This window comes from Trachypithecus francoisi, unplaced genomic scaffold (genome assembly GCF_009764315.1).
Source record: "Trachypithecus francoisi isolate TF-2019V2 unplaced genomic scaffold, Tfra_2.0 Lachesis_group2, whole genome shotgun sequence".
Classification (NCBI taxonomy): Eukaryota; Metazoa; Chordata; class Mammalia; order Primates; family Cercopithecidae; genus Trachypithecus; species Trachypithecus francoisi.
Window position 1 is genome coordinate 130,533,890 of NW_022681465.1, and position 13,446 is coordinate 130,547,335.

Here is a 13,446-nt window from a genome sequence, read left to right on the forward strand (position 1 = left end):
ATAACCCATGTATGTTTTAAACAGAGGAGTTTGTTTAAAGAAGTATATAAAGTAAATATGAGTATTTATAATAGATCAAAATGGTCCCCAATCTAAAAGTCTCATGAGGAGAATGTTTAACCAAGGGAAGGAGAGGAAAGACGCTGACTGTGCTTGGTTACAGGAAATTTCCTGTTCTTTTCAAAGAACTCCTGAAAGACACTGAGTAATGGAGGCCACTCAAGGGATCAATACTGTGCTAATAAGCATGTGAGACACTCTAGGAAGCCGATACACTCCATAGTCTAGAGGCAGAGTCATTTGAGGATAGGGAAACAAGGAGGGCAGGCCCTTACTTGAAGAGTAGCTGAGTACTTTTTTGAGACCTTCTTCATTCCCTCTGCCTACACACACACAGGTGTGGCTGCTGGAAGCCATATTAGTAATATATGACACTTCCTCCTTGGCTAATGCTTATTAAGCAGAGGTTGAAAACTGTCTCAAACTGAGTCCAGTACAAAATACCTCTCACTGAAATTTAGCATTGAAACGAGAGGTACTACTCACTTTTTATCATCTCTTGATCTACAAGGGTGTATAAACCACGGAGCTGTACTATGACCAATTCTTGCTATAAGCACAGAAAAGTAGAGGAAGTTAGCCCTCAGGGGGAAAGAAAATGACAGAGCCTGTAAAAAAGAAAGATGATGGAAGACTCTATAGGCTCATAAAGCCAAACAGAATAGTCTCTGGTTAACAGTCCTCAATTCTAGAAGTTATTACAAATTTGCTGCGCAGCATATTAACTTAAAAATTAGTGTGTTAAACAACGAACATTTTATTATCGATCATGATTTTGTGGATTAGGAATTAGGGCAGAGCTTGTTTGGGTGGTTCTCTTGCTTCATGTGTCTTCATTGGCTAAGGTTACAGTTTTCAACCTCTGCTTAATAAGCGTTAGCCAAGGAGAAAGGGTCATATAATATTAATATAGCTTCCAGCAGCCACACCTGTGTGTGTGTGTAGGCAGAGGGAATGAAAAAGGTCTCAAAAAAGGACTCAGCTACACTTCAAGTAAGGACCTGCCCTCCTTGTTTCCCTATCCTGAGTAACCTCAGCCAATGAAACTTGTGGACAGACTGGTCTGGAGCACCCAAGATGGCTTCATTCTCATGTCTGGTGCTTTGATGGAGATGGCAGGAAGATTCAAATGGGAATGTCAGCCTGACCATCTACGTGTGGCCTCTGTATTATGACAGTCTTAGAGTAGCCAGGCTTCTTTCAAAGTTGTTCAGAATTCAGCTTGACGGAATTCTAAAAGAGAGAAAATGGAAGGTGCCAGTCCTGGAAAGTCAGGACTGGAAATGCACTACATTCTTTTCTGCCATATGACTAATGAAGCAACTCACTAAGTTCAGTTCAGATGCAAGGGGAGGGGAGCTAGGCTTGCCATCTCAATGAAAAGAGTTGAAAGAAATGTGTAACCATCCTTAATCCACCACAAGGTCCTTCACGATGGCTGGCTGTACTTGGGTTCCCTGAGAATGTTCTGTGCCTCCAAAGGAAGTAGCACATTTCAGGTAAAGTAGTTTGAGCTGCCTTTGTTAATTTTTAGTTATCATATCTATGAATCAATGAATCAGTTACTAGTACAATGCTTTACATTTAGTTGGCACTCAAAAACCCTTTGGATGAAGTGCGCTGAGTGAAAAACTAGGCTTATAAGAACAAGTTTAGGAGTTTAGAGTCTGTTGCTAGATAAACAAAGGTTCAAATGCTGGTTTTACGACTTTCTAGTTTTGTGACCCCAGGTAAGTTACTTTCTCTTAGCTTCAATTTCCTTATCTGCAAAGAAGAAATAATAGCAGTGCCTACTTCATTCAGTCATGGCAAAGACTCAAGTGAGATCACACACATAAAATTCTTAACACAGTTCCCAGCATATAATTAGCATCCAGTGAATGTTGCCGTTATTATTTTCATTAATTGTCAGAGCTTCAACTCCTAAGAGAATGGTTATAAACTCGGTAATATACAACCTAACTGAAGGGACAGAACATCTCTACCAATAGAAAAACAACCTCATAGTCAGCATTAAATTAGAGAATGGTAGAGGGTTTATTAAAGCAGAGGACAATATTATATATCAGGCAGTCAGAAAAGGTTCCAAAGTCAAGGTAAGATTTCTGATGAGCTTTATAGGATAAACAGGGTATGGCAAGAGTGGAGGCAAAGAGAAGGAATTCCAGGCAGTTGGAATACAAGAAGCAGAGATTGCTACAGGTGAGAATGCCCTTGAGCTCGTCAAGAATTCTCTGTGGACCAGTACAGAGATGAGATAGAAAAAATGTAGGTACCAATGGAGTGAGACTTCAATGCTAAGTCAGGGAATTTGAAATTTATATTTTGTACTGGAAAATATCATAAGTTTTAAAATAGTGTTTAGCAACGATATAGTAACTTACTTAATTTTTTTTTTTTTTTTTACGATAGGCGTCAATGGGTTCAGAAATGTCTCTTCGTAAATTCTTCAAAAAGAGTGTTTCCAACCTGGTGAATCAAAACGCGGGTTCCATTCTGTGAGATGAATCCACACATCACAAAGCATTTTCACAGATAGCTTGTTTCTTTATTATTATTATACCTTAAGTTCTGGGATACATGTGCAGAACATACAGATTTGTTACATAGGTATACATGTGCCATAATGGTTTGCTGCACCCATCAACCTGTCATCTACATTAGGTATTTCTCCTAGTGCTATCCCTTCCCTTGCCCCCTACCTCCTGACAGGCCCTTGGTGTGTGATGCTCCCCTCCCTGTGTCCATGTGTTCTCGTTGTTCAACTCCCATTTATGAGTGAGAACATGAGGTGTTTGGTTTTCTGGTCCTGTGTTAGTTTGCTGAGGATGATGTTTTCCAGCCTCATCCACGTCCCTGCAAAGGGCATGAACTCATTCTTTTTTGTGGCTGCATAGTATCCCGTGGTGTATATGAGCCACATTTTCTTAATCCAGTCTATCATTGATGGGCATTTGGGTTGTTCCCAAGTCTTTGTTATTATAAATAGTGCTACAATAAACATACATGTGCATGTGTCTTTATAGTAGAATGATTTATAATCCTTTGGGTATATACCCAGTAATTGGATTGCTGGGTCAAATCGTATTTCTGGTTCTAGATCCTTGAGGAATCGCCACACTGTCTTCCACAATGGTTGAACTAATTTAACCTCCCATCAACAGTGTAAAAGCATTCCTATTTCTCCACATCCTTTCCACCATCTGTTGTTTCCTGATCTCCATTCTAACTGACATGAGATGCTATCTCATGGTGGTTTTGATTTGTATTTCTCTAATGACCAGTGATGATTATCTTTTTTTCGTATATTTGTTGGCTGCATAAATGTCTTCTTTTGAGAAGTGTCTGTTCATATCCTTCACCCATTTTTTGATGGGGTTGTTTTTTTTTTCTTGTAAATTTGTTTAAGTTTCTTGAAGATTCTGGATATTAGCCCTTTGTCAGATGGATAGATTGCAAAAATTTTCTCCCATTCTGTAGGTTGCCTGTTCACTCTAATGATAGTTTCTTTTGCTATGCAGAAGTTATTTACTTCAATTAAATCCCACTTGTCAATTTTGGCTTTTGTTGCAATTGCTTTTGGTGTTTTAGTCATGAAGTCTTTGCCCGTGCCTATTTCCTGAACGGTATTGCCTAGGTTTTCTTCTAGGGTTTTTATGGTTTTAGGCCTTAGGTTTAAGCCTTTAATCCATCTTGAGTTAATTTTTGTGTAAATTGTAAGAAAGGGGTCCCATTTCAGTTTTTTGTTTATGGCTAGCCAGTTTTCTCAACACTATTTATTAAATAGGGAACCCTTTCCCCATTGCTTGTTTTTGCCAGGTTTGTCAAAGATCAGATGATTGCAGATTTGTAGTGTGATTTCTGAGGCCTGTGTTCTGTTCCATTGGTCTATATATCTGTTTTGGTACCAGTATCATCAAGCTTTGGTTACTGTAGCCTTGTTGTATACTTTAAAGTCAGGTAGCATGATGCCTCCAGCTTTGTTCTTTTTGCTTAGTACTGTCTTGGCTATGCAGGCTCTGTTTTGGTTCCATATGAAATTTAAAGTAGATTTTTCTAATTCTGTGAAGAAAGCAATGATAGCTTGATGGGAATAGCATTGAATCTATGAATTACTTTGGGCAGTAGGGCCATTTTCACATTATTGATTCTTTCTGTCCATGAGCATGGAATGTTTTTCCATTTGTTTGTGTCCTTTCTTATTTCCTTGACCAGTGTTTGGTAGTTCTCCTTGAAGAGGTCCTTCACATCCCTTGTAAGTTATATTCCTAGGTATTTTATTCTTTGTAACAATTGTGAATGGGGTTCACTCATGATTTGACTCTCTATTTGTCTGTTATTTGTGTATAGGAATGCTTGTGATTTTTGTACATTGTTTTTGTATCTTGAGACTTCGCTGAAGTTGCTTCTCAGCTTAAGGAGATTTGGGGCTGAGATGATGGGGTTTTCTAAGTATACAATCATGTCATCTGCAAATAGATATAATTTGACTTCCTCTGTTCCTATCTGAATACTCTTTATTGCTTTCTCTTGCCTGATTGCCCTGGTCAAAACTTCCAATACTATGTTGAATAGAAGTGGTGAGAGAGGGCATCCTTGTCTTGTGGTGGTTTTCAGAGGGAATGCTTCCATCTTTTACCCATTCAGGATGATATTGGCCGTGGGTTTGTCATAAATAGCTCTTATTATTTTGAGATATGTTCCATCAATACCTAGTTTATTGAGTGTTTTTTAGCATGAAGGGGTGTTGAATGTTATCAGAGGCGGTTTCTGCATCTATTGAGATAATCAAGTGGCTTTTGTCATTGGTTGTGTTTATGTGATGGATTACATTTATTGATTTGCATATGTTGAACCAGTCTTGCATCCCAGGGAGGAAGCTGACTTGATCGTGGTGGATAAGCTTTTTGATGTGCTGCTGGATTCGGTTTGCTGGTATTTTGTTGAGGATTTTCACATTGATATTCATCAGGGATATTGGCCTGAAATTTTCTCTTTTTTGTTGTGTCTCTGCCAAGTTTTGTTATCAGGCTGATACTGGTCTCATAAGATGAGTTAGAAAGGAGTCCCTCTTTTTGTATTTTTGAATAGTTTCAGAAGGAATGGTACCAGCTACTCTTTGTATCTCTGGTAGAATTCACCTGTGAATCCATCTGGTCCTGGGCTTTTTTTGATTGGTAGGTTATTAATTACTGCCTCAATTTCAGAACTTATTATTTTTCTATTCAGGGATTCAACTCTTCCTGTTTTAGTCTTGGGAGAGTGTATGTGTCCAGGAATTTATCTATTTCTTCTATATTTTCTAGTCTATTTGCGTAGAGGTGTTTATAGTATTCTCTGGTGGTAGTTCGTATTTCTGTGCAATCATTGGTGATATCCCCTTTATCATTTTGTTTTGTTTTGTTTTTGTTTCTGGTTTTTGTTTTTTGGTTTTTTTTTTTTTTGAGACAGAGTCTCGCTCTGTCACCCAGGCTGGAGTGCAGTGGTGCGATCTCGGCTCACTGCAAGCTCTGCCTCCCGGGTTCACATCATTATCCTGCCTCAGCCTCCCAAGTAGCTGGGACTACAGGAATCCGCCATCACGCCCAGCTAATTTTTTGTATTTTTTAGCAGAGACGGGGTTTCACCGTGTTAGCCAGGATGGTCTCGATCTCCTGACCTCATGATCCACCCACCTTGACCTCCCAAAGTGCTGGGATTACAGGTGTAAGCCACTGCACCCAGTCCCCAACTTTATCATTTTTTGTGCAACAATATACTAATCTTATAACTGTACATAACAGTGAGTGAAAGGAGAAAAAAAAATTTAAAAAGGGACAGTGGACATAATATAGATGTAAGGTTAGAAAGCATAAAAGCTGGATGGTGACCTTGGGAATGAATGAAGGGATGGTAGGCGTATGTGAGATGCCATGCAGGCAATATTGACAGGGCGGACAGAAATTATGAAAGACTGGGTGTGAGGAAAGAGGATAGGTAGATGATGTCATCCAGGCACCGATTCTGAACAAAAGGAACCATAATTGCCCCACTGACAGAAATGGCAACATCTGAGAGATGGCTACTTTAAAGCAAGAGGACAGCTGGACGGCAGAGGAGAGAGAGAAGCCTTGCGTGGAAAGACAAAGAGAAGATAAGATAACAGAGGAAATTAATAAGGTACAAGACATCACCATTGCTTTAATCTTCGAAAGAGAAAATATATAGACAATGCCATGAATCATTCAGATTAGAAACACAAGTGTTTATACACTTGAATTAGAGCTTCCAAAATAATGGGTCATGTGGGAGACAATTTGTAATCCCAAATACCAGAGATCATCTGTTGCGATTTTCAAAAGCACTTAACCGCGATCTAGGCATTAAACTCACAAGTTGAGGTATGAAACAAGGGGTTCTTCCCCCAGCCCGCTTTCTGCATTTATTCACATTTATATTTTGAGATTATAAATTCTTTTCCTTTTTATGTGTGTTACTAGGGCCCTTCACATTCTGTGTGCATGTGACATAAATGTTCCATGAGGGAGCCATTTAATCTCTCACAGAAAGCGTGCTCTGAGACATAGTGGGCTCAAAGGGGTTACCTCAATCCATGAGCCGTTCTTCCAGACACAAGATTGTATGTCTGCCTCTGTGTCTTCAAATGTATTTCACGGTGGGGGCAAGCAGAGAGCTACCTGACTCACTTAGCATCACACACCCTCCACCCGGGCGGGCAGGAGCAGTCACTCTGTAACCCACAGAGGTTGGAAGGAATTACCTGGAGTTCAAGCACACTCAGTGCAATCTGAGGACACTATCTTCAATGACTACTTGCCTCAGAGCTGACCACTAATGTTGACGCCAAGGTAGAGAGAGTTCTTAACTCATCTTCCTATCTCTAGTTTACTCCATATACTGTTACTAAATTAGTCTTCTCAGAGAAAGGCAGTGGCTGTATCTCTCTCTTGCACAGGTAAGTTATTTTATAGATAAATGGCCTTGCTTCCTTCCAGGAGATTCCCTAGCATCCCTTCTCCCTCCTAACATTCTCATATTCATTTGGAGAATTCCTCTTCCATTGCATCTTGTCTTGGCATAAGAATTTCCAGTTTCTCCTCTCCCTCTGAACTACAGTAGCATGATACTGCTTTTAACTGCTATCTGGTCCTCTAGGGTCAGTCAGGAGACCCAAGCATGGCCAGTCAGAGGGCTTCTCCCTGGATCTTGAATCTTGAATCTCAAAAGACTACCAGTGGCAGAGGCAGCAGCAACAATGGCAGACCTTTCCTGAATAGGCTTTTCTGGTGATTCTTGGTCCTCCAGGACTTCGTTTCTTGTTCTAACAGGTCCAAGGAGGTATGCTTACCCTGGGGTCCCTCATCCCATTCTGGATACTGAGGGCCCGAGAATTCTCTGCCCAACTGGTCCCAGCCTACTTTCAGTGGGTCACCATATTCATAATCCTAAGGGTAGACCACCCTCCCTTGGTGTGCAAACTCCTAGGACCTAGGGTTGGCCAAAGGGTGGCTCACTGCAAGCAGGCAAGAGAGTGTGGCTAAAATTTGGTCTGCAGTGTCCACATTTGCTCTGGCTAGGCCCTTCCGGGGGCCCATGAGTGGTGAGAAAAGTGGAGGGCAGAGGTTCCTTTGCAAAGTATGAAAGCATAATGCCAGCAGGGGCGGAGGTGGGGGTCAGGGCACTCTGTGAACAGAGGTTGCATAATTTGCACTGTGAAGGATAAAGAGAAACTTTGTGGCTTATGAAATAAGTGCCCAGAATGGGAGGAAAAGGGGTGATTAGTGGGTGACCAGCTGAACATAAGAATGAAGAGGCTCCCAGAATACCTCCAAGAGAGAGAAAAATGGGGAGCTTCTTTTATGGATTTACTGAGCCATCAAGAGACTGAGAAAGGATCCAGCGAGCCAGAGAGAATTCTTCTTTTTCCTCTCTCTTTATTCCTTTGCTGTGTCTGCATGGCCGCAGGGCAAATGTGCATGCTAGTCACAGTTATTTGGAAGTAACTGTTGCTTTGCACAGGTTTTTTGTTGTTATGAAGACATATTTGGCAAGGGCAAAGGATAGACCATTTTTTATTTAATAGCTTATTAGTTTGATTTATAATTCATAAATATTTAAACATATAGTATATGAGCCACCCTTTGTACTCTTATCCTGGCCCCACAAATGTTCAATGTGGCCTACTTGTCTTTCTCCAGCCTTACCTTCAGGCTTCTCACCATTCTAGAAGCCCCAGGTATTTTTCCAATAAATCTTTTTGTTTTAGTATTTCAGAGTTGGCTTCTACTGTTTGCAGGGAGCCTGGAACTGAAGGTTTGCTTTGTTTAGTCTAATCAACCTGATATTTTATTTTTGTTTTTGTCCTAGTGGTTATTGTATGGGAGGGGTGTGTACGTGTGTGTGTGTTCGCGCGTGTGTGTGTTTCAAATACAGAAAACATAAAGAAAAAAGAAAAAAACCACCCAAAATCCAATTAACATCTCTGTGCCATCTTTTTCAATATTTCACTTTTGGTAGAAGTGGTATTATATTTGCATAATTTTATATCTATTCTTTTCATTTAGCATAATCATTTCCTCATCATTAAAAATTCTGTTCCTGAAGAACAGAATCTTGTCTGGATATTTCATTCCACACCTAAGAAATACCTGAGATGTTTTATTGGAATAAAAGATGCTGAGATTCAGATCATTGTTCACAAATCCTTTTCTACATTTCTTAGTGTTTCTTAGAGAAGAAAATGTGTATTTTACGTTGATTGATAAATATGAACAGATTATCCTAAGGCATGGTTTTACCAGTTTGTCCTCTAGCCTGCCACACTTGAGAATGGCTGATTTCCCCACACCTTCACTATCCAGTTCTCTTTTCATCAGTTATCCCCCAGGACTATTGTTGGCAGCACATTGTAGCCTCAAGGGAGACCCCCCCCAACACACACACACACACACACACACACACACCCATCACACCTCACTTCTCCTTCAAGGAAGAAATGTTCCTATAAGCTTTAAGAACAAAATGGAAGAAATGGAGAAGATGAAAGAGATTGTAAATTGAACTAAAGGTGTGTCTCTCTCTTTTGATAACGTTTAGTTCTTTTGGTCTGTGAAGTTAGAGACCAGATCCCTCTCCTAGAAGTCTACAGGAACTCTTTCTCTCAAATTGGAAGGCCAAGAAGAAACAGGGTGATGCTGAAGGGAACACTTAGGCCAGTCACCAATCTAGACAAACAACATGTTAATGGGCCAGTTCAGCAGTGTGTAAAATACAAACGAGTTGGAACTAGAGCCTGGAAATTATTGAGTAAATATTTCCCTGAATTAATTTCTGAGTCTCTCTCTCTCTCTCTGAGGGTGGAGATAAGAACAGAGTTGCCAGGGCTGTGCTAGACAGACAGTCATGCATTTGATGATTTTAGATCTTGACATCAGAGACGTAATGCTACTACCTTTTATTTTAAATTCACTTCTAACAGACATCTGCTACAATGCATATAAGATGGACGAGATACAGTTATCTGGTGAACTAGTAGAAAAGGGAGCTAAATGATGCTTATCATGTGGACCTGAGCAAGGACAAAGGGATGCCAACTAAGTCTGCTCATATAGGTGGAAGCATCTCAGAGGCTGGGGTTGGAGTGAACAAGGTGGTTTTCCAGAATGACCTACTATGGAAAAAAACAGACGTTAAGTGCAGGGTGTATAGGAAAGAGGAGCTGCCTGAAAAAACAGAGTCTGCCCAACTCAGGTGGCCGGAAATGGAAGAATACTCTCATGAAGGCTGGAACAAAATGCAAAATGTGAAGGCAGGAGAATGCAAGGGAGTTAAGAGAGAGTTTTCGCGGCAATAACCATTGGAATGCTCATTTTTATGGAGAGTGTACTCTCCAGAAGGTGAGTATATTGGCTAGCTTAAAAGCACAGCTTTGTCTCTGTGACAGGCTATTAATATGTGTTAACATAATGGAGGCATACTATTAAAACAGAGTGAAACAATTTATCTGAATAAACAGCAAACTTTATAATGCTGCACTCCCCCAGCCCACCCAGGACCCATCTACCACTGGAAATTTGATACTTACATGCAGATGGTTCAAAATTCAACCTGTGCATTTTGAGGACATTCTTGTTAATCACTCCTACTCTTTTACCTTTAACTCTTTATGGCTAAAATCAGGATCCAGATTTACTTCTTATATTAAAAAAAAAAAAAAAGACAACCTGGGCTCTTTAAAAGCGAAATATCCGAGAATATTTGGAATAATTCCAAAGTGCTGTTTATTGTGAATACTAGAAAGATTATGTATGTGTATATAACACACATATATATCACTCTCAGAAACATAAACACTCTGGAAGTGACTCTGTGGTCTATGTATACCAGAAACAATGTATACTCCTTTGAGAAGGGCTGGAGATATCACTTTGCTTTCTCTACATGAAATTACATTGTCTTTTCTTAGTTATCTTGATACTCCAAGAAAGCCAAAGCTGCTGGAAGAGAATGTCCCAAGCCATAACACAGATCAACTGAAGAAAACTGATCACACTGAATTAAAGTAAGCTTACCGCCAGCCCTGAATTAAATGTCAGAAGGCATCGGGGTCCCATATTCATTGTCCTAGCAGAGACAGATGGTGGAGGGCCTTCCTGGCCTCAGAGAAGGAAGCAGAAGTGATTTCTACCCTAAGGATCAGCAAATTTGCAGAACCTGAACTCAGGAAATGCATGTCATGTAGTAGAGAAACATACAAAGTACATGTATCCTCCCAGCATTTGCAAATGTTCATTCCAAGTTTCAAAGCTGAGGAGGAAAGGACAGTGGAGACACTGGAAAAAGTCAGTTATTCTCCTTCAATGCACATCAGATTTGGAAGCTAATATTTGAAACTGCATTTGCTTTATTCTTTTTGACTTAGGTTAATGGGATGAAAATAGCTTCAGAATACATCATTTCTTTTCCAATTTCACATAGCCACAAACCCTTTATTAAGGAGAGCTGACCTTCCACACTCTAGTGAATGTGTTTTATTCTCTTAATTTATCCAGCCAGCAGATAAGCAGTCCAATGTCACTTGCCAAGCCTGGCATGGGACAGTGAGCATCTAATTTGCCCTGTTAGGTGTAATGTAGACAAGACCATTATCAGAGGGAAAATATTATTCCTCCCTATTTGGCCACAAGTGCAGACTCAATAGGGATTGTGATTTCATATCTCATGATGGAATGTTTCCAGTATAGGGATCAATACAAAGGATGTCCATAGCGGTTTGTTTTGTTTTAAGTTACCTGGAAAGATTATCAATAAAAATGATTAAACAAAAAGAAAGTGAAATTTGGAATCAGACCTAAATTAGGTACTGGTCCCATCACCCAGCAGTAAAGTCTTAGCCACGTCATGTAACAGGATGCTAATTAACCAAACCTGGTCACACATCAAAATCACCTGGGAAGCTGACTTAACCCACACAGACCCTCCCTAAAAGCTCCTGAAACAGAATTTCTTTTCGTCTCAGAATGTCTTCTTAAGCCAAGAAGCTGTCTTTAAAATAAGTACCCCAGATGATGCTAATAGGCAGCCAGATTTGGGAGCCTCTCATCTAAATGTTCTGCACCTCAGTGCCTCCATCTGTAAGATGTGGTCCGATACCTACCCCCCTTGTGAGTACTGAGGGAGAAAAATGACATGAAACATCTATTTCATTGTCCTGCATTCAATATGTATTAGATATGCTCTTTCAATTAATATGTTTGAGGTGGTTTCTTCCAGAATATTTCAGTGTGGTTTTAGGATGCAACCTATTGATCATAACTGCCATGTATCTGTTAATTCTTTACCTCAGGGGGTGGTTATAGCCGTATTGTGGCTGAAGGAAACCAACAACAAAATCAACACATAACAAACAAAACATCTTCTATCAGAGAGGCATAAGGATAAAGTCAGAGAAACATTTTTCTTCTTCTTAACCAAAGATTTAACTCTAAAAAATCAGTAAAAATAAAAATCAGGGTAGCGTGTCCTTCCCCCATTTTATTTTCATCTGAAAGCAAATGAAGAAGTAAGAACCACTTTGCAGCAGGTGATCATGCTAATTTTCTGGGCCATTTCCTCAAAGTGTCCTTAAAAGTAGCAATCATCTCTGTTCAAAGCAATTCCCTACCCTTAGATGCATCAGCTCCCCAAGTGTTTGACATCTTCTAATAGCTGATTCTGTTACCTCAAAAAGCATAACCTCTGTGGATTAGCTGTTTTACAGCCTTATCCACTGTGAAAACTGCAGCATTTAAAAAAACCACCACCACCACCACCACCACCAAATTCCTACCATGGCAATTTTTCAGGATAGATGATTAATGATTGTATCCATATATCTATGTAGCTTTTTTGGTTTTTACTTTCAAAACCACTTTATAGTCTTATCACATCAGCTCTCACAACGTTGGAGGCAGGTAAAGCAGTTGTCACTGCTGCCTTTTTAAAGGTGAGAAAACTAAGGAATCTGAGATAAATTGAGGTCACAGAGTTGGTTGAGTGACCAAGCTGGAGTCAGCAACACCAGATTCATAATCTATACACTTCAGGACCCCAACCAAATGGGCTTAAGAAAAAGAGAACTTTGTTGGTCTTAGAGCCAGGAAATCCAATGAACAGATATAATTTTAGGTTCAGATGGTTCTAGGAATTCCAATGATACCATTAAGAGATGGTGGCATTGAGTCCCTCTTACTCAACGGGGTCTCTCTCCATGTATATCTTTGCATGTGTGTGTACGTGTGTGTCTGTATGTGTCAGTGAGTGTTGCACCCCTGTCTATGTGTGTTTCTGTGTAATCTGTATGCATATGAGCCTAGGGTTTCTCCTCTTTCTCTACTTGTGGTTCTGTCTTCCTTTCTTCTCTTTCTGCTTTTTTCTGTCTATCAATCTCTTTCTGCCCATCTCTCTGTCTCTCATTCTCCAGCTGTTTTCCTTCACCTGGTTCTCTCTCCCAGTTATCAACTCTTTCATTCTTTTTAAATTTTATTCTCAGGAAAGTTTGTCCCATTTGGTGGCAAGATGACATCTTGACATTTCAAGCTTCCATGCTTCAGTCGAAGGTATAATGCAGCTCTCCTACTCTCAAAAGTCAAACCAAACATCCAAAATGGACTCTAGTTGACCTAACATGTGCCCTCTCCCAGACTACACTAGCACCCTGATTGGCCACTCTCAGTCACATGCTGGCCCCTGTCAGGGGGCCTTTATGATTCAGCCCCATCAGAATCACGTGGCCTGCAGAATAAGAGTTCCGTCAAGAAAAAACAGGAGACGCTTACCAGAAATGGGAGAAAGGCTGCCCAGTAGATGAAACCAACACATATTTACATGGCCTTCCTTTGACTGTAC